The following is a 3887-nucleotide window of genomic DNA, read 5'->3' as shown; positions in this document are numbered from 1 at the left end:
CGCGTTTTCATATCTAATGCTCTATTCAGTTTTTTTCTAATTCAGATATATTGCAAAATTGAAGCCAAGCAAACCAATAGTAAAATTTTGAGATCAATCATTTTGTTGTAGATATCCTTTTTCTTCAAAAGCGAAATATAATAATAATTTTTCTGAACTCTTGTTTTTCAAAGATGCTAACTTTTGAATGCATGGTATTTATATCAAAATATCAAAAAATCTGCTATGAACAAATACTTCATATTGTCAATTCAAAACAAGTTTCGTATGTGGCTCTGAAGCCCGAAAGTTAAGGCCGTCTGTAGACCCGTTAGAGGGTTAATTTCTAATTTTCTATACATATTCATTCAAGTCTGTAAAAATTATCTTTTGTGTTTACATTATTTTTCTATAAATATTATAAAACTAAATAAGGTGTTCATCAAGTAACATAAATGACGCTTACATGTATTTACGCACCCAAGGAAAATAAGGAAAATAGGAAAATATAATTATTCTACACAATACGTTGTGAATTTTACTGGCGAATAAGGATTTTGAGGAATACGGAACGGATATTTAAAAATATAGTCTAATATAACATCTATACATCTACAATTAAGTTCCTGAGAAATTAAATAATGATTATTGTGGCAGTAGAAAGGCTAGGTCACGCCGCTAGGTGGATTAATTCGGGTTTTTTTAATAGTTATAACTTGTATTTGAAAACTATCGCAGAAATTTATATCCGTGTCAAAAACCAGATCGTTTTGTTTGCTTACCTGGGTCAAATGTATATTCACTAATTATCTAGTAGATAAATCGACTACCTCAAACCTCAACTCAGTATACAAGTTGATGTCAGCTAGTACAGACGAAACAATTTTGTGCTCGACAAAGTTTAGTAAGATAGAAAATTCCCAACAGGGGTTTAAAAGCTTACAACCCAGTGTAAGCTCCCCTTACCAACCATGGATTCTTTGAGATTACATACCGTTTTCATGGACATCCGCGAAATCCGTAAAATACGGATACTTTATTTTACTCATTTACGACTTCATTGCGGATCAGCTACGTCTAACACCGAGTGACATGCAAGCCATACAGATCGATTTAACTGAAGGAAGAATCGTTAGGATGCAATTACGTAGAGCAATTCCTTCGTATATAAGTATCCGGGGATACAATACATTTGTCACTTACGCTAATCAAGTTCAGACATGCCGCCATTGTGGTAATATAATGTACAAAGGTCGTGGATGTGCTGAAAACAGGGCTCGGCTGGCTGCAGAAGAACGGTTACTTACTTACTAAGGTGGCTTGCCGTCCTAAGACAAAGCCTGTTGAACAAAATTTCTCCATGTAACTCGGTTGAGGGCTACCGCTCTCCAATTCCTCGGACACCGAGTACTCTCCGTCAGATCTCGCTCCACCTGGTCTAACCATCTTGCTCGCTGCGCTCCTGGTCGTCTTGATCCTACCGGATTTGAGGCGAACACCATCTTTGCAGGGTAGTTGTCCGGCATTCTTGCAACATGCCCTGCCCATCGTATCCGTCCAGCTTTAGCCACCTTCTGGATACTGGGTTCGCCATAGAGCTGTGCGAGTTCATGGTTCATCCTACGCCTCCATACTCCGTTCTCCTGTATGCCACCGAAGATCGTTCTTAGCACTCGTCGTTCGAAAACTCCGAGCACTCGCAGGTCCTCCTCGAGCATTGTCCATGTTTCATGCCCGTAGAGAACAACCGGTCTAATAAGCGTCTTGTACAGGGTGCACTTTGTACGGGGACTTAGTCTGCTCGACCGCAATTGCTTGTGGAGCCCATAGTAAGCACGACTTCCGCTGATAATACGCCTCCGAATCTCACGGCTGGTATCATTGTCCGCCGTTACCAGTGAGCCAAGGTAGACAAATTCATCGACTACCTCAAACTCATCGCCGTCGATCAATATACTACTGCCCAAGCGGTGTCGTTCGGCCTCGGTTCCGCTGGCCAGCATGTACTTTGTTTTAGACGTATTTACCTTTAACCCAATCTTTTCTGCTTCGCGCTTTAGTCTGGTGTACTGTTCAGCCACCGCCACAGATGTTCTGCCGATAATATCCATGTCATCGGCAAAGCAGACGAATTGACTAGATTTGTTGAATATCGTGCCCCGCGTGTTGATATCCGCTCGGTTCATAACACCTTGTAGCGCTATGTTGAACAGCAGGCATGAAAGACCATCACCTTGACGAAGCCCTCTGTGTGATTCGAATGAACTTGACAATCCACCCGAAATCCGAACACAGCACTGCGTACCATCCATCGTAGATTTAATCAGTTTGATGAGCTTCCTGGGGAAGCTGTTCTCGTCCATGATTTTCCATAGCTCTTTCCGGTCGATGGTATCATATGCGGCTTTGAAGTCAATGAATAAATGATGCATGGGAACTCTGTATTCACGGCCCTTTTGGAGGATTTGCCGCAGTGTAAATATTTGATCCGTTGTAGACCGACCTTCGACGAAGCCGGCTTGATAAGTTCCCACAAATCTATTCGCAATTGGTGATAGACGGCGGAAAATGATTTGGGACAGCACTTTATAAGCGGCATTGAGAACGGTGATCGCTCGATAGTTCTCACAGTCCAACTTGTCGCCCTTTTTGTAGATCGGGCAGATAACCCCATCTTTCCACTCCTCCGGTAGCTGTTCCGTATCCCAAATTCTAACAATTAGTCGGTGTAGACAAACGGCCAGCTTTTCTGGTCCCATTTTAATAAGCTCCGCTCCGATGCCATCTTTTCCAGCTGACTTGTTGTTCTTTAGCTGCATGATGGCCTCCTTAACTTCGCCTATCGTTGGGGCTGGCACCTCTTCCCCGTTTGCTGCACCGTCGAAATCGCTTTCCCCGCCGCCATGGTTTTCCGCCTGGGCGCCATTCAGGTGTTCGTCGAAGTGCTGCTTCCACCTATCCGTCACCTCACGATCGTCCGTCAGAATACTGCCAGTCTTATCCCGACACATTTCGGCTCGCGGCACAAAGCCTTTGCGGGATCCGTTCAGTTTCTGGTAGAACTTCCGCGTTTCCTGAGAACGATGCAGCCGCTCCAACTCCGCATATTCCTGCTCTTCCAGGTTGCGCTTTTTTTCCCGAAAGATTTGGTTTCGCTGCATCTTCTTCTGTTTGTGTCTTTCCACGTTCTGACGTGTGGCACTGCGCATCTTGGCCGCCCGCGCAGCGTTCTCCTCATCCATCACCCTCCTACATTCATCGTCAAACCAATCGTTCCGCTGATTCCGGGCCACATGCCCGATGGAGCTCTCCGCTACACTGCTGATGGCTGTTTTGATAACGGTTAGTCACCTCATATGCAGATATCGTTTCAAATGCACCATCTAGCAACGCACCAATACAAACATCATCCACTGGAAATAGGGCTGTCGGTATTGAGTGCTTTTGGTGAAAACCGGTATTTCGGTATTGGCGTAGAAAATACCGGTAGTACCGGTAAAAAACCGGTATTGGCAGATTATTCGGAATCCATAGAAATGTCGATGTTTTTCAGTAAATGTCTCTATTTTCAATCTTTAGTTTCAGTATTGTTCCTCAGCAAAGTAGAATTTAAGCAGATATAATACGCTCAGTGATTTATTTCCCTTGCTAGATTTTATTGCCAGCGCTTCCAATAAAAATTTCTGCTTTCTTCGAACTCTGACAAACGGCTCTAAGCGCATCAGGAATTTTTCTTTCATTTATTCAGATTTATAGCAGGGAAACCCGCATTTAACTATTTTAAATGTCCCGGTAATGTAGCTTCCAGCATATTAAATGCCCCGGAGTCCTATTGTCTCTTCACGAATTTTCCTGCATCCCCAGACCAGAACCCTTGCATAGCGTCATCCTCTTCATCATCGTTCACA

This window comes from Sabethes cyaneus, chromosome 3, assembly GCF_943734655.1.
Source record: "Sabethes cyaneus chromosome 3, idSabCyanKW18_F2, whole genome shotgun sequence".
NCBI lineage: Eukaryota > Metazoa > Arthropoda > Insecta > Diptera > Culicidae > Sabethes > Sabethes cyaneus.
The sequence above is the reverse complement of the archived record's forward strand: the minus strand, read 5'-3'. Positions refer to the sequence as shown.